This window comes from Solanum dulcamara, chromosome 2, assembly GCF_947179165.1.
Source record: "Solanum dulcamara chromosome 2, daSolDulc1.2, whole genome shotgun sequence".
Taxonomy (NCBI): domain Eukaryota; kingdom Viridiplantae; phylum Streptophyta; class Magnoliopsida; order Solanales; family Solanaceae; genus Solanum; species Solanum dulcamara.
Genome location: NC_077238.1, coordinates 41,926,700 through 41,945,673, shown reverse-complemented (window position 1 = coordinate 41,945,673; position 18,974 = coordinate 41,926,700).

Below are 18,974 nucleotides of genomic sequence, written 5' to 3'. Positions count from 1 at the left end.
CAAGTTGGTAGCTTACGCAAGTAAGTCGTGCTCCACGACTTGTTATTTGGCCTCCAACTCCTTCCGGATTCTTATAACCCTACTTCCAATCTTCCTTTCTATTGGGTATCTCATTCTCCTTTCCTTAGAGTTATTTGGTAGTGTTGTATCTAATCTGGGGCATGTGGTAACCTTTAAGAAGTTTAAGAAGGCTTTCCGAAGTACAAAAATACGGGGCATAACAAAGCCCCCACCTCAAATCAATATTCGGTGCTAAGTCAAATCCCACGGAATACATACATAACATAAGATCATAATTTCATATATCATAGTCATGATCATAGGTTTAAAATCATAGAGTAGCTCATTTTCATAACATACTTGTAATGTGACAATTTTCCCTTTCATCATTATAATCATATTTGCATAATTCATATTGTAAGTCCTTAGGTCGCCTTACTTCATAACTTGTATGAAAAAACATAATTTGAGACATACTTATAATTCATGATCATAATGGAAATATATAGTCATAATTATACTTTGAAAATTCATAACCATAGCTTGTACTTGAAATTAGGGTATGACATGAATGCATGATTAATTTACTTGAAAATCATGAAATTAACTTGAAGATATTCATGATCATAAACTTTATATCAACCCATACATAATTCATATAGATAATATCCTTTAGAAGTATATAAATCAAAATACTCATAATTTACATCATGAACCCTAGAAATCAAACTAGAAGAATTTATGGAAAAATTCTTCAATTTAATTCAATAACCATCAATTTATATCAAAATAGACTCATGATTATATTTAAAATCAAAATTTATGCAATTGAAATAGAGATCACAAAACCCATAAAATACCATACTTTAATTTGATAGAAAACCTTGAAATATTGTTTGGGCTTCATGGATGAAAGGATCCATGAATCAATACCTACATACCTGAGTGAAAACACCAATTAATTTGGAAGAACTTGAGAATTTTAATGGAGAAATTGAGTGAATTTGCTTGAAGTCTTCAATTGAGACCCTTGAGAGCCTTTTTGTAGAGAGAGAAATATTTGATAGATGAATTGTAGAAAAATGAATGAAAGTAGAGCTTTAGGTTAATTTATAGAGTTTAATTAGGTCCTAAAAACGTCTAGGTTCATTAACTAATAATTTGGGACAAGTCTAAAACGCCCTTAAAAAAAATAAATTCAGCCAGGAAACCTTCCTAAGTCCGTGATGCGGTCCCGTCGCGACCAACTCAGCCAGAACTTCTTCCCAGATCTGCGACGCAGTCTTTTCGCGGACCACACTATTTTGTGGATTCTTCAAAAATCCTTCTTCCGATCTACGGGTCCTCAAAATCCACCAAGTCCATTTTCTCGCAGGTTTTGACCCCTTGTTCAATATTCCGAACTCGGATTTTCAAAAAAGATTAAGGATAATGCATTCCATGAGCGGCCTATTTCTATGGCATTCTTAAGGTATTTTGTGGGTATTTTTGAGGGATGTTACAACTCACGAATGAGAAGGCAAAGATTATGGGCTTTCATGTACGCGGAACCTAGGGTGCAATCGTGAAGCAAAAGAGTCTTGGAACTAGCAAGTGTTGTACCAACCCACATTTGAGATTAGAAAAAGCTCAAATGGGGTGCTCGAGATTCATTCAGAACCCCGTGCGCACAAATGAACTATGCTACCCAACAAAATTTGACATTCCATATTCATTGGAGCATTTGAAATTTTCATACGAGTTCATATAAAAGAAAAGTTAGTTACATACCCATACGCCAGTTTATGGTGAAATCCACAAGGGGGCTCGAAATGTGCCTGAAAGCCTAGAAAACCACACGAAAGGTCATTTTAGACCAAACTCAACATTTTAGGGCAAAGAACGGTGATAGAATTTCAATCCAAGCATGTTGACCAAGAATGTTAATAAAAGTAAAAAATAAGCTAAATCTTAAAGGCTAAAAGGACGAATGGCTCAAACTCATCCCAAAAGCCTCCAGGCTCGAGCCAAATATGCTACTAGCCTAAAATGACTATTCCAGAGTTGATGGAATGATTAAAATTCCATTATGAGGTGATTTTCTTAGATTTTTGACCAAAGTGAACCGTTCAAACTCCAGGAGCTCCAAAACAGGAAAATGAGCATAAAACCCAAACGAACATCCAGGTGACTGAATGGTTAGTGCCAACAAGTTGTAATCTAATTGGGATGGCTACAAGAAAGCTCTAAATGTTAAAAGATTGAAAAATAGAGGAAATGACATTAAGGGTCATTACAACATCCACTACTAAAAGAACTTTTGTTTGCGAAAGTAGGACACTTACAGATAAAGGAACCAACCAAGTAGGTAAAAGATAGCAAACCTCAACTTCGCAGTCTTAGGGCTAAAATTAATGATAAGGCATGAGAAAGAATCAACAAATGGGATCTAATGCAACTCCCAAGATGCTACACCCTAATTCTCATACTATATCAACAACCAATCCTTCAACTACAAACCAAATGATGCCAAGAAACGAAGACAACCTATCACGACCCAATTTCTTAGGTCATGATGACACCTACTATAACTCGCTAGTAGGTAAGCCAACCTATAAACCCGAAATGACAAGTAATGGGTTTAAGGGAAGAAACTAACCATGAATGGAAAATTCTAACCTACACAGAATAATTAAGCGGAAAAAAATCCAAAACATGATATAAACAACTAAAGATCCCTTCCAGAACCTGGAGTCACAAGTATAGAGCTACTACAAAATAAAAGATGAGTAAAAGTCCTAATAATGGACTAAAAATATAGAAAACAACTGGCTAGTCCTAAAAAGGCAAAATACGGGCCATCCATACTGAAGGAAATAGAAATGATCCCAAAATATCAAACGCTCACCCTAGTCTCTGAAGCTGACTGTAACAGGCTCGATCTATCCACGGTGGTAGCTGGAGCTCGGTCCTGCATCACAAAAATAGATGCAGAGTATAGTCTGAGTACCAAGACAATAAGTACCCAGTAGGCATTATAAGCCGACTAAGCAGGAAAGGTAATAAGAATATGAAAGAGGGGAATAAGCCTAACTAGGAGTCATAGTGAGCATCTAATATTAAAAGGTAATTATCTAAGAGACTACAGCTAACTAAACCCAATTGGGCCCCCATAAGCATAGCCAGGACACTCGTGCGCATGTTTAAATAAAAACCCGAATGAACTCCCATAAGCTCGCTAGGTGCACAAAATAGATACAACTATCTAGGCTAGCAGCCAAGAATCTATGATGCTCAGAACTGAAGAACCACGTCATTTCAGAACCAAGAATCTCTAAGAACCACTGAACCAAGAATGCTTTAGGGATCGAGGCTAAGATTGGGACATTGATGCTCACTTAAATATTCAATGTGGCCTAGGTTGGGAGTGAGTACTCGGATGCTCGCCATAATACATAAGTAAGGTCGAGGTTGGGGCTCGGTACATGGATGCTTATTATAATATATTAATACATTCGAGGCCAGGGATGCGTACTCGGATGCTCACTGTAACATATTAGTAAGATTGAGGTCGGGGTTGGGTACCATGTTGCTCGTCATACTAGCAAGATGTCAGAGGCTGAGGCTGGGTACACAAATGATCCCTAATGGAAATTTAAAATAGAGGCCGGGGCTGGGTACCCGAAGGCTTACAGATATTTTATCCGATAATGCCTAGTATTCTTCTTTCCAACTGAATGCTAATAGTTCCGAGAATCTCTTCCCTAATAAATCAAATAATAAATTGCCAAAGCTTGAACCAAAGTCACCGACACATCTCGAAAGTCACAATTATGTCGAGTAAGGGTATTCATAATATCAAGGTTACCGCCTATCTAAGGATAAACTATCAAGGACTAGCTTGCTACACCATTATACAAAGATCTAAGCCCACCGGAGCGATGCCGGGAAAACTAAAGCAAGTTTATATACTATACTAAGGCCAACATGCTCCACAATACCAATATCATATGCATTCAACTCTACTTACACTTATAACAAATAATGAAAGGATCACGTACTTCCAATTACACGAAAAACCCATTGAAAGCTACCCAACCAAAATTCCAATAATCTCAACATATTTTCACACATTCTAGATCAATCTAAAGAAGTAAAGTCATAGCCTACCTGTATACTGAACACGCGCACTGGAAATTGTTGTGGCAGAACTTCTCACTTTCGAATGGCCTCAGAATACTGTTATGCAGTCAAAACCAAAATCACAACGTCATTATGATTATTTAGACACTAATTTTATAATTTTTGTAGACGGGCTAATTTTGGGGTCTAAAAAGAGAAATTTGGGACCCGCATCTGAAATTCTTGAAATGACCCCAGAAGCTAGTCCAAAATAGCATCCAAGTTCAATAATCGAATTTCAACACAACCCAGGGTTAGAAAATGACACGAATCGGTCATGTAATAAATTCCTAAATTTTAAGCTAAAAAGATGAATATGTCAGCATCTTTGATCAGTAAATTCTCACAAACAAAACCCCTACGACTCAAATAAAACATACTTTGATGTTACTTGCAAAAGACCTCACAACTTAGCCTCAAATATCACTAAAAACAGAGCTAAAATGGCCAAGATACAATCCTCCAAAATTTAATATAAATTAAATCCGAAAATGACTAAAGGCAGCAACTAGTTTTGTAAATTTACCTCACATGATGCCTCTCCTAAAGATTCTGAGGTTACGAATGGATTCCCCACAAAACTCTCTTGAACTTAGACCCTTGAATCACCAAAATCGGGTTCATATAGACAAAGAAATAAATTCTCAAAGTTCTTCAAAAATTCACTTCAAAAATGGACATTACAACAACTAGAATCAATATTTTACCTCAATCGAATGCCTAATTCAGATTCTGAGCTCCCTAATGTGTTCTCCTTGAAAAATCACACATGTTTTCCTTTTGAATCACCCAATTTGGAGCTCTAGATCTCAAGTTATGGGATTTTAAAATTGGAGAAAATGCACAAAAAGGGGAGTAAATCAGCAACTGCTGCACTTTTTGTTTGCATAATCCAAAATATCTCCAAAGGGGTGCTCCAGATTCGTTCGGAACCCCATGCGCGCAAATAAGATATGCTACCCCACCAAATTTGACATTCTGAACTCAATGGCGCATTCAAAATTCTAATACCAGGTCATTTTAATGAAAAGTGGGCTCTCTCAAGTGTCATTTTAAGTCAAATTCCACAATAGGCCTTGAGATTAGACCGAAAGCCTCGGGAAGCAAAACAAGGGTCAATCTAGACAAAAATCAACATTTCGGAACTAACCGCACTGTCAGAATTTTCATCCGAGAATATTTTCCAAGAATGTTGACCAAAGTCAACCATAGACTAACTTTCAAAGTCAAAAAACCAAATATCTCCAAACCCCTATTGATTGCCTTGATACACATGCCGACCACACCTCCAACCTAATTTTTTTTATTTCAGAGCTAATGGAACCATCAGAATTTAAATTTGATGTCTCCTTGATCCGAAACTCAAAAAGTCGCAACTAAACTAACTTTGGCCTTCAAAATATAAAAAAAGCCTCGGGACTTCTAAAAATCCAACAAACACTTCTTCTAGACCAAAAATCATCCCCCGAATCCTATGGAGCTGTTGGAATTCAATTCTGACCATCAAAACTCCAAAAGTTGACCAAAGTCGAACCTTGGGCTAAAATTCCTCATATTCCCAACTTTATACCTCAAATCATTGTTACAACTCTAAAACTAATTCTGTAAACTCTCCTAGACCCATTTGCACATTTCAGAGCTACTGAAATTGACAAAATTCCATTTTAAGACATGTAGCTTTGGTTGACCCCAAATACAACTTTTGAACACTTAAAGCTTATGAAAACTCAAAATTTTTAAAGATTCAACTTTTAATAGGATTTTTTAACAACCAACACCCGGTACTAATAAGAAATGACTTAGGGAAACTAAAGGGTAGGGTAAAATGGTTATTATATGGAAAAATTCTAAAAATGACCTTTAAGATCATTGCACAGCCGCCTAAGCCATAAAAACCAAAATGGTAGAAGAGGAATGAAAAAAGAGAGGATACCTATGCACACAGGTAAGAGGATCCATTCGACCACTAATCAAATGGGATGGCATGCAACTAAGGAAACCTTCTAATTCAACTAAATCCACCAACATCACAGCTCTTAAAACTAACAAAGCTAGACCAGCCACCTATCTAACAAAGATTGACACCGCAGCTTAACAAATGGTAACAGAGATAAAGAGTAACAGCTAACTAGCCCGGCCACAAGAACCTAACACTGCCACAAAGGTAAAGGCACAGGAAGTAGCTCAACAATTACTTCTGAACAAAGAAACTCAACCTAGTTGATCCATTACTAACAGTATTAGCAACAACACTAAAACATATATGCATAAGTGTCACGGACTTAGAATTCAACTAACACCCCCTCTAATTATACTACTCCTAAGGGGATTAAGTGTAAATAAAATTGATATACAAGTCCTTCCAAATTTATAAAGAAGCCTTTACTCTAGAATTCTTTACACACTCTAGAGAATTCTATAGAACTCTATGTCTTTCGAGATTTCTCTATAATATTTCAAAAGAATCTAGAGTCTTTTACAAAACTCTCCAAGACTCTAGGTTTTCCTCTTCATCAAGATCAAGTGGTGGGTTATAAAATTCTCCCCTACCTAATATGGTAATGACCGTGGTGCGCTGCTGCTGCAAGAACTCTCGAATTTTGTCTTTAAACTGCCACAAGTCTTCATATCTCTTCCAGGTGGCCTCCTTCAGAGATTGTCCCTTCCAATGGACTTGAAACATTGCAGTGGTCTGTTGTCCCTATTTTTTCTTGGCTTTGTAGTCCGTAATAGACTCGATGTCTCAATCATGGCAGGTGGTAATTGTGAGTGGTGCCCAACTTGATTTTCCTCTACTAGGGTCATCTTTGTCCTCTTGTTACAGGTTGAGGACACTATCATGGAATACAAGATGAACCTTAAGTTATGATGGTAGCTCTAACCTATATGAGATCTTGCTAACCTTGGCAACGATCCTGAATGGGCCCTCATACTTCCGCACCAAGTTTTGATGCACACTTTATAAATTGCCTTAGGTTAAACTTGACCAAGACCATGTCTCTAACTTTATAATCTATGGGACGATGCTTGCGGTCGGCAAGCTTTTTCATATTTTTCGCTGCCTTGTAGAAATAAGACTTGTCAGTATCGAGCTTCTCCTCAAATCCCTTAGCCATGTGATAATACTCCAAACTCTTTCCCTCAAAGGCGATCCATAGTGAATATGGACTTTATGGATGTTGGCTTGTGGATAGCTCAAATGATGTCCTCCTTGTGTCCTCACTCCGCTACAAGTTATATGAGAATTGGGTTGCGTCCAATAGCCTCACAAAGTACCTCAAGTATCACTCTAACAAGGCATTGACTCGCTCTTTCTGACCATCCGACTGTGGGCAGAAACTAGTGTAGAAATGTAATTTCGTGCCAAGAATCTCGAACAATACTCTCCATAAGTTCTCGATAAAGCTTGGGTCTCTATTGCTAATAATATGACGTGTCAATCCTCAATACTTTAACACATTCTTGAAAAATATCTTGGCAGCCTCCTTAGCAGTATAACCTGCCATGGTGGGCATGAAGCTATCATACTTAGAGAGCTTGTCCACCACGACCATAAACATCACGTACCCATCAAACTTCGATAGATAAGTGATGAATTCCATGGTCATACTGTCCCATGGATGCTTTTCTATGGCTAGGGGCTCCAAGAGTCCTCTTGGTTAACGTCTCTCTACCTTGTCTTGCTGGAATACAAGACAATTCTGCATATAGCATTCAACATCGTCCTGCTTGTATGGCCAGTAGTAAATTGCCTTAATCAATGCCCTTATGCAACACTACCCTGGATGCCCATCCCACAATATGTCATTTGTTTCCTTTATGATATGCCGTCTGATGGTTTCAAATTTTGGCACGTAGATACTTTGCCCAATGGTAAGCTTAAGTCCATCTTCTATATAGAAGGGCCTTGTCTTGCTTTGAATGGTTAACTACATAAGACTCTTTGCCACTGGATCCTGCTACAGGCCATCCTTGATTGCATCTTAGATGTCACAATGTGCTGTAGTGATGTCATCCAACTCAAACTTTCGACTAAAGGCATCGGCCACAACATTGCCTTTGTTGAGCTTGTACTCCATCTCATAGTCGAACTTAGTCAAGAAGTCTTACTACCTAGTTTTCTTTGGTGTAAGCTTCTTTTGTGATTGAAATTAGTTAGTGGCCACATTTTTAGTCTTGACCAAAAGCTTGGAGCCAAGTAGTTAGCGCCTCCACGTGCGTAGACAAAGGAAGATGGTCGTCATCTCCTTCTCCTGCATGGTGTAACATTATTTTTTCTCATTTATCTTGCAGCTCTCGAAGGCAATATGGTTCTTCTTGCATAAATACTCCTCCAATGGAAAAGTCAGAGGCATCCATGTGCACTTCGAATGTCTTTGAGAAATTAGTAAATGCTAGGACTGAATCCTCTATCTCAATAGCCTTGAGGTCTTCAAAGGCCTTTTTGCACTCCTCGCTCCAAACCCGTGGCTTGTTCTTCTTCATTAACTCAGTAAGTGGACCGAATTTGATAGAGTAGGCATTTATGAACCTGCAGTGATAGTTAGTAAGTCCTAGAAAAGATCTTAGTTTGGTTACCTTTGTGGGAGCCTCCCACTCTTTAATGGCCTGAACATTTTTCTCGTCCATACATAATTCTCCCTGGCTGATAACATGTCCCAAGAAGTGCACTTCATGTTGGGAGAACTCACACTTCTCTCACTTGATGTAAAGTTTATTCTTGCGTAAGACTTGGAACACTTTCTTCAAATGCTCCATATGTTCCTCCAAGGTGTTGCTATAGATGACTATGTCATCTAAGTAGACTACCATGAACTGATCCAAGTAGGGGTGGAAGATCTTGTTCATTAGTGTACAAAAGGTGATGGGTGCATTGGTTAAGCTGAAGGGCATAACCAACCACTTGTAAGCTTCGTACCTCATCACACATGTTTTCTTCAGTTCATCACCCTATGCTATGCATACCTGGTAGTAGACCTTCTTTATATCCACCTTGGTGGCCTATGAAAGTCTATCAAAAAAGTCGGTAATGAGCGGGATGGTATACTTATTCTTTATGGTTACCTTGTTGAGCTCCCAATAGTCTATGCATAGGTGCAACAAGCCATCCTTCATATTTTGAAATTAAATTGATGCATCATAAGGTGCCTCGGATGGAAAGATATGACCGGCCTTGAAGAGCTCCTTCAACTCCTTCCTCATCTCTTTAACTCGAGTGGAGCCATGCGGTATGAAAGGTATATGGGTAGCGTCGCTCCTGGCTCCAGCTCGATCCTGTGGTCTACCCCACGCCTCAGAGGTAGATGTCTTGGTAACTCTTTGAGCATCACCTCTTTGTTTTCTTTAAGCACTTTCTCTATGCAAGGTGGTAATGCCTCTTTAGTACCATTGTCTTCATTCGAGCGTGGTGGCTATGAACATAGGCTCCCCTTCTTTAGTCCCTTCACAAGCTAGATGGACAACAGGTGGTCTCATCCTTCCTTTTTTGCACCTTCACTAGAGGTACCATGTAGGGTTCCTCCCGCTCTATCACCAAGAGTTGTTGGAGGTAGGGATCGATCATTGTGTGGCCCCTTTGGAAGAATTCCTGCCCAAGTATTATATCAAATATATCTAAGAGGGTGACAGTGAAGCTGGTCTTACCTTGTCACTTGCCCAACGTGATGTCCACTCCATAAGAGACTCCACACACGAGAGTCAGTGGGGCATTGACCGTCTTTAGAAGGGTGTTGCTTGGCCCATAACTTAGCCCCAATATTGTTGTCACCATCTTCTTCATGATGTTGGCTTATGCTCCAAATTCCACCATAACATAAGCTAGACGTCCATTGATGGACATGTCAACATACTATGTGGAGTAATCTCCCATCTTCGCATCTTGCTTCACGATGGCTCTACATAGCCCAATTATGCCTATCTGGTTTGTGCTCAAACTCTAGCCAAGTACTTAACCAAGGTACTAAGTATGTATAATGACCCGACCTAGGTCCTAGTCGTAACACGGTGATTGAAATCCCGAAGGGCTCTAACCAAGCCTCTTGTACATATAGTAAGCATATATAAGGTAAAGCATAAAAGCGGAAACATCATAAGAGAGTCTAAATTATGGATAGAAATCTAAAAATGTCTTATGACAATATAGACTCAAACATATGTCCAACAAGATGCCGCTAAACTTGAGTAAGGGAGGGGGCTAAGACATGTCCCTAGTTCACCCTCAATATACAACATAAGAAAAAAGTCTTTTGAAAAGAATATAGTAACTAACTTGAAACTACTCCCCAGTCAATGAGGACTCACTACAACACCTTCGAATAGAGGATGCCTACTAGTTACGTGGATGATAAGGATCTTCAACCTCGACCTCTACATTATGAGATAATATTGGCAAAAAGTATGCATTAGTACGTTGGAATGTACTAAGTATGAGGGCGTGGCATGCAACATATATCATGGTAATACAAAGGGTCAAGTAAATCACATGATAAGATGGAATACATAAAGTCATGAGAAAATCATATTCACCAAAACATTTAAAAGCATAAGTTCAAAATAATAACATACTTAAGAAATCATACATATGTGGAATAGGAACAATAACCGATAATAAGACCATGCGAGCTATAATATGGAATCCGATGATACCCACACCGAGAAGGAGAAGTCTACTTTGTCAAGGTAGACTCCTACATGCCTAAGTGGATCCACTAAGCGGTCGCGTGAACTGGGTACTCACCTCTAGTTCTTAGACTCGGGTACTCACCTCTAAGCCTTGATATTTCGGGTACTCACCTCTTAGAGATTTGGGTATTCTCCTCTAATACCTTTGTTGCTATGGTGGCACGTAGTTATGAGACAAGAGACTTTATATAAGGACCCCTTGCTTCAAGCCTCCACCTCAAGTCCATATTCGATGCTAAGTCAAATCTCACGGAATACATACATAACATAAGATCATAATTTCATAGATCATATTCATGATCATAGGCTTGAAATCATAGAATAGCTCATTTCCATAACATACTTGTAATGTGAGAATTGTCCTTTAATTATTATAATCATATTTACATAATTCATATCGTTAGGCCTTAGGTCACCTTACTTCATAACTTGCATGAAAAACCATAATTTGAAAATTACTTACAATTCATGATCATAATTGAAATACATAGTCATAATTCATACTTTGAAAATTCATGACCATAGCTTGAACTTGAAAATTAGGTATGGCATGAATGCATGATCAATTGACTTAAAATTCATGAAATAAACTTGAAAACATGCATTATCATAAACTTTATATCACCCCATACATAATTCATATAGATAATATCATTTAGAAGTATAATTGAAAATAATCATATATTACACCATGAATCCTAGAAATCAAAGTAGGAGAATTCATGGAAAAACTCTTCAATTTAATTCAGTAACCATCAAATTATATCAAAATAGACTCATGATCATGCTTTATATCAAAATTTATGCAATTGGAATAGAAATCACAAAACCTATAAAATAGCATACTTTAATTTAATAGAGAACTTGAGAAATTGATTGGGCTTCATGGAAGAAACGATTCATAAATCAATACCCACATACCTTGAGTGAGAACACCAATTAATTTGGAAAAACTTGAGAGTTTTGATGGAGAAATTGAGTGAATTTGCTTAAAGTCTTCAATGGAAACCCTTGAGCGCCTTTTTTGTAGAGAGAAAAATATTTGATAGATGAATTATAGAAGAATGAATTGATTTAGAGGTTTAGGTAAATTTATAGGGTTGAATTAGGTCCTAAAAACGTCTAGGTTCATTAATTAATAATTTGTAAAAAGTCTAAAATTCCCCTAAAAAGAAATTAAATTCGGCCAGGAAACCTTTCCAGGTCCGCGACCTGTCGCGGTCTACTTGGCCGATAAACTATCCCAGGTCCGCGATGCGGTCCTGTCGCGGACCACACTATTTTGTGGTTTCTTCAAAAATCTTTCTTCCGTTCTATGAGTCCTAAAAATCCATCAAGACCATTTTTCCACAGGTTTTAACCCCCGTAATAAATATTTCAAACTCAAATTTTCCAAAAAGATTAAGGATAATACCTTACATGAGTGGCCTATTTCTAAGTCATTCTTAGGGTATATATATATATAATTATTTTATTTATTTATTTATTTTTATTTTTATTTTTTTCAAATTTTTAGGGATGTTACAGTATGGCACCAAGGTTGTTCATCACCGAGCACCTAGCATAGCCGTGAGGACGTCATGCATCTTTCGGCTTGGTCTCCCTATTTGCACCGGATATCACATATATTCCGAGTACATTGGTCTCTCTGCCCGCACCGGACGTCACCATCATCAGGCTTCTATGTCTCCCTTGAGTGTTTCCATCTAGGCCTTCATGGTCTCTATCGTGCTCATTGTTTCCATGAGATGACACTCCAAGAAAGTGATCATCTCCTTCATCTCGTACTCGGCCACCTTGCGCATATCCAACTCCTTCTATATATTGTCATACTCCTTAATGGTGAATTCCTCAAGGGTCTTAAACTTGCCGTCCAACTTGTTCAAGCGATTTCCCAATATCTCTACAGCCTTCCATGCAACATCCACCCTTGTGATCCACTCTATGGTGGGTGTGACATCCACGGGCTCCTCGCCTCGCTCATTTTCACTCACAGCAAGAAAATATGCTCGAGCAGAAGGACTCACGCTTGGTAATTATTAGCATATCGGCATGCACTAACCCAAAAATAGTCTCCCCTATCCTTTAAAGCCATCAGGCGACGAGACCTTGAAAGTTGTTTTTACAAGTGTTAGTAGCGGAACATTCTGTCAATCGAGGAAGCTTACTCCTATATTTTTTTTTCATTTTCATATTGAAAAAGTAATAAGAATGAGAGGTGTTAAGCTTTTTATCATCCTGGCCTCAGTGGTCGAGGGTGAGTAGGATGTTAGGGCCTCACTTGATGTAGGCTCAAGAGGCACCTCCTCATTCCTCTTTGAGTTCTTGTTTCCCCTGTGGTGCTTCCTTCCAACATCTTGCTTGACGTTGGTGGCGGTAGTGGCGTTGATGTCTCCATACTTTCCATTTCCCTTAGTAGAACCTTTCTCTGATACCACATTGTCACAGACATAGATTTCAACTAAGACCTTCATACGGTACTTCATAACTTAGTCACAAATCTTTCATGATCTTGCAAGCTTAAGTAAGCCTTTAAGACTAGATCGCTAAGGGAATGCTAGATTGTAAGAAAGAAAAGACAGAGCTTTTATGAAGAAGGCTTTGTATTACTTGGAAGAATGCTTGATTTATGGATTGTTTGTTACAAATGAATGCCCTCTCTATTTATACTACTACTAAATGGCTTAAGTGTAAATAAAAATTACTATACAAGTCCTTCTATATTTATAAAGAAGTCCCTACTCTAGAATTCTCTACACACTCTAGAGAATTCCAGAGAACACTGCGTCATTCAAGACTTCTCGATAATATTCCACAAGAATCTAGAGTCTTGTACAAACCTCTCCAAAACTCTAGCTTCTTCCCCCTTCTTCAAGATCAAGTGGTAGATCATAACATAAGTCCAAGTGTAGCTACCACCATAGTCATGAAATAAATGGCAAGTCAAGTAGGAACGTATGGGTATGAAAAAGCCAAAACCATACAACATAGACAATTAAGGGTAAACTAGTGAAATTGCATAATATGACTTGATATATGGATCCTTAGGCCCTGGCCGGGCTGTATAAGAATGGAATGGATTATGACCAACCTCCGCCTGAACACCTGAAGAACTATGAGCAACTTCTTGAGCACTATCTCTAATTAGAGGCGATATAAACATATGAGATTGACCAAGCTAAGGCAAACGCACACTAGTTCCACGAGGGGACACTCCTGGGAACAATCATCAAACTCCCCATAATCATAGAAACATCTAAAGTCTGAAGCCTCACGTGAAGAATGCGACGAACACCCATAGCAGCCCCTAACAAACTGTGAACCATCTCCAATCTTTTTGGAACCACTATGGCTAACTGTATTAGGGTCTCGCAACACTCTCTTACAAGGTGGCCTACCTCGCCACATTCCTAGCCACCATTATCAATGTCAACCCGCTGAAAAGACCGAATTGGAATAGGATGAGCTCTAATACCTGAAGACCCCGATGTGCTCTCTCTGAGAAGTCTGTCCTGAACTTTGTCCACCGTAAGCTCCATGACATACCATAAAACCTTTTAGAACCTGTTGTGCTACCTTTGTAGTCCTAATGAGTCAAGAATAAAGATGACCCTCACTGAAATGATACTCATTTCGAAGTAGGATGTAGTCACAATTGTGCTCATATAGAGGCCTCTTACCACTATCTCTGTAAGGACTCAAGGCATTCCTTCTCCACAGCCCTTGCATGAATATAAACCTTATAAAGGTACACTGACCCTATATCAAATGTTCTGACGCAAAATGGAGTGGCAAAGACAACCCCTGGCAAACTTTCAACTCATATCTCAATCCATAGGGGATGATGTGGGGTTATGCCAAACCAACTCAAAATATCCTAAGACGTACAGTGATACTGATGACAAACCCTACTAGATAATCACCAACCCATCTCTGGCCTGGGAACCATCCATTTAAACTATGATAGAAACTACTGATGCTCCGACCAGGTCCACTAAAAGCCTCACGCTATCCATCTATGAGAGAGTAGATTTCAATGGATTAGTTTTAGAGATTATTCAAAGAATAGACACATGGTAAGGACTCAAGAACATAATTTCTATAAGTTTTCTATAGCCTCCCAAATATAGGATACGGACGTCTCCTCACCGATCTGCAGGACTCTACTAGGCATTGCCCACGTACCAACAATGCCGGTCAACCTAGAGATATAATACCAACTTCACAACCTTATTTCTCATGTGAAGATAGCAACTACTATAATGTACCGATAAGTAACATAGCAATAAGAATAACAGAAATAACACAGAAGGAACCACCACAGACCAAGCATCAGTTAGTACTTGAACAATTAATCCTAATAGGAGTACAAGACATTTAAAATACAATATAATTACAGACTTTCTTTAAAAGTAAGTAAAGACTAGTCCTAGCCCAAAATAGATGGAAATCGACAACCTTGAATTCTAGGAGATCACCAAATCTCTAAATCAAAAGCTGATATGCACTAGTCCAATCAACAGTGATAACTTGTATTATATTTTGCTGGGGGCAGAAGGGTAGTATGAGTACCAAATGAATAATACTCAGTAGGCATAGGATGACAGAGCTTTATAGATAAAGCAAGTAAAAATAACAATAACCAGGTAAATACAACATATGTAACTAATTAGGAGCTAACACAAGTAGTACAAGAAATAAGACCAAGGAGGAAGGATATAAAAGGAACATACTAGGATTAAGAAACACTCTAGAAATCTCAAGCAAACAACCTATTTACAATGAAAAGGCACTATAGGAATCAACTAAATAAGAACGAAACACCGACTACCACCGCTAATCACCTAGTCACCTATGGACTAAAAAAATTGAATATAGCAGGAAGTACCACCAACAAACTCCAATTAAGACACCCAGTAGACCAATTACAAATATAACAAGAGATAAGTACATATATAATCAAACAACCGAATGCCCATACCCTAGAAGGTACAAATAATAAAAAACATACATCCGTCCCTAATAAAATAAGGGGACAAAATAGCAAATAAGTATACTGGTGATAGACAATGCTAATGAATGCAATTCTATCGTGAAACCCAGTGAAATCATCAATGGCTCTCAAAGATCATAAATAAGAAGTGTATAGAACCTCTCTGGTCCTCGCTCTACCAGGTGGGAGCCATGAGCTCCCTCATCCAATTCAATGGTGTACAAAACAAAAGGGCCCATAGGGGACGTGGGAAGTTCATATACACTGCCTAGGCTCAAAATAGGTCTTACATAGACATATAACATCTTCTTAGTGGTAGAAGAGACATAGTAGCCAAGACGATGTAGAAAGGGGCGATGCTATTCTAGATAGTCAAGTACAAGCTAAACACATCCCAAAAGCAGAAAATGTATGAAAAGGGTGATGCTGCACCGAATATCAATAAAAGCTAAGCATATCCTCAATACCCCTAATACTGCAGTAAAATGGAATACGTCCTTGGTGCCTCATAAATCTCAAAACTATTGCCCAAATGATCTAGGTGGTACAACAAATAGGTTTTAAAATATAATAAAAGTATGAGAATGCCTTCTAAAAGTAGTAGTAAATTCCATGAAGCAACTAGGATTGTGCTATAAAATATGTGAAAATGCTTAATTATGCAAGCATGCCATCACCACAATCCAAACAAGACATAAACAATCCAAATAGTAATATCAAGTCCTACCATACTATCACGGCAAATGAACTAACCTGAGATCCAATCGCTCCTCTACTACGGTCTCGGGGCCAACAATAGATTATATACAAAAATGAATGGCTTAAAACCAAAAACAAGGGAGAAAATATCCCTAGGATCTATGGCTTACCCCAAAATATTTCATATCGGCTCCCAAAAAACACAACTAAGAAAACCCTATAGCAAGGACGAACTACTAGGGTCTCGAGCACTAGAATAAAGGTACACAATCCGTAACAATCCTTATCAAAAGTTACGCCTAGCTATAAGGGCGACAAATCATACACCAAAGCACCTAAGGCTCAAACCTATCCTAACGCCATCGACAAAAAACCTAAAAGGATAATAATGCTACTGTAATATCACAATTGAGACCTATAGACTAAACTTAGGGTTTCACGAGATCGTTCTAGCCTAAGTTTCAATCGGGAATTAAGAAAATATAATAGGAGGTGAACTTTAATCTCGGTGAATACCAATCTAAGTCACATGCAATATATACTAAATAATATCTCATAAAGCTCAATTAAAGTGGGAGACCGTAGCCTACCTCAAAGGTAATCACACATGCTTTTAATCCACCAAATTAATGCTTTCCACATCTGAATTACCTTCAATTACCGCCATGCTAACAAAACATTGAGCAGCTCATCAATACGAATGATTTGACATAGAAATCACATTTTTTTGAAAACGGACTCAAAATTAGATCTAAAATAGGATTGTGGGACCTACACTAGCAATATCAAAATTAACTCCATAAAAAGTTTTATTTGAGCTTACAGAACTTATGTTCCATAATATAACATAATTTGATATTCGAAACCAAACAAAATAATTCATTCCACAAAATGGCTATTAAAGCTTTATAGGAAGAAAAACACAACAAATAAAACTCGAGAAATACCATAAAGGGAGAGTAACCTAGTACCCAAGAAATGGAATACATAGCCATGAACTTTTTGAATACTCTGGATTTTGAATCACCCAAAATGAAGTCTCCTAACTCAAGTTATCAATTTTTTAAGATGTAGAAGAAGACTAAAACAAGTTTGGTCTTTATTTAAAAGGCCTTGAGAAGTACCCATCACGAACACAAGTCCTGACCGTGAACGCGAGGGTCCATGGGGTCAGGTTAACCCAAACCTTCTTTGCAAATGCACATGCCTTCATATGAATGTAGAAGATTAGGGAAACAACCCTTTACAAATGCAGAGCTGAGTATGCGACCATGATGACCAAGTAAGTTGGTCTCGACAAATGCAGATCCTGGCTTACGAACACAAAGGCCAAGATCCCAAGCCTCCACAAATATGGATCCTAGAGCGCGATCATAAAGCACAGAAGTGCTTGCACTAGAAGGTGCTACACCAACCCATATTTGAGATTAGAAAAAAGCACCAACGGGGTTCTTGAGATTTGTTAAGAACCCTGTGCACCTAAATGAATGATGCTTCCTGGCCAAATTCAACATTCTGGACTCAATGGGGAAGTTTAACTTTCCCTACAAGTTTATCTTGATTAAAAGTGGATCCAACACCTATGTACCATTTTAAGTCAAAATCAGTAAGAGGGCTCAAAATTAGATCGGAAGGCTCGAGAGCTACATGAAAGGTCGTTCTAGACCAAACTTGACAGTCCGAAGCTAATCGTGTTGACAAAATTTCAATACTAACATGTTTACCAAGAATGTTAACAAAAATCAAAGTTAGGCTATAATGACCCTCAAGGTCATTTTTGGATTTTTTGTAAAATGACCATTTTACCCCTCTTTTTAGTTTCCCCAAGTCATTTCTGGTTGGTACTGAGTGTTGATTTTTAGAATATCCTATGAAAAGTTATGTCTTTGAAAATTTTGAGTTTTCATAAGTTATAAGTATTAAAAAGTGGTATTTGGGGTCAATTAAAGCTACAGATCTCGGAATAGAATTCCGTCAATTCCAGCATCGCCAAAATGGAAAGATTGGCTCACAGGACTTTACAGAATCAGTTTTGGAGTTATAACGAAGATTAGAGGCCTTGAGTTGAGAATTTGAGGAATTTTAAGCCAAGGTTGACTCTGTTGGATTCAGGATATAGGTTTTGGTCTATAAGAAATGTTGGTTGAATTTTTAGAGGTCCCGAGCTCATTTTGGTATTTAAAAGGCCTAAGTTGGTTTAGTAGCGACTTTTCGAGTTTTGGGTCAAGGAGACCTCAAATTTGAATTCTGATGGTTCCATCAACTCAAAAATGGCTAAATTATGCTAGGAGAATTTTGGCATGACTATCAAGGCAATCGATACGAGTTTGGGGCCATTTAGCATTTTTGACTTCGAAAGTTAGCCTATGGTTGATTTTGGTCAACATTTTTGAAAAATGAGCTCGGATGAAAATTTTGACAGCGCAATTTGTTCTAGAAT